This window comes from Aptenodytes forsteri, unplaced genomic scaffold (assembly GCF_000699145.1).
Source record: "Aptenodytes forsteri isolate BGI_AS27 unplaced genomic scaffold, ASM69914v1 Scaffold939, whole genome shotgun sequence".
NCBI classification, from domain to species: domain Eukaryota; kingdom Metazoa; phylum Chordata; class Aves; order Sphenisciformes; family Spheniscidae; genus Aptenodytes; species Aptenodytes forsteri.
Window position 1 is genome coordinate 13,633 of NW_008794138.1, and position 391 is coordinate 14,023.

Genomic DNA, 391 nt, shown 5'->3' on the forward strand with positions numbered 1-391 from the left:
CTGGGGCCCTCGGCCCCGCCCGGCCCCGCCATGGCCCCGCCCTGGGGGGCACAACGGCGTCACACCCTATACGGCCCCGCCACAGGGCCCCCAGCGTGCTCCGATACAGCCCCGAGGTGCCCAGACGGCACCTGGGATGCTCTATAGGGCCCCCGGGTTGTCCTAAATGCCCCATACGGCTCCCGGACGCTCCCCGCCCGGCCCCGCCATGGCCCCGCCCTGGGGGGCACAACGGCGTCACACCCTATACGGCCCCGCCACAGGGCCCCCAGCGTGCTCCTATACAGCCCCGAGGTGCCCAGACGGCACCTGGGATGCTCTATAGGGCCCCCGGGTTGTCCTAAATGCCCCATACGGCTCCCGGACGCTCTATACGGCCCAGAGATGCCCC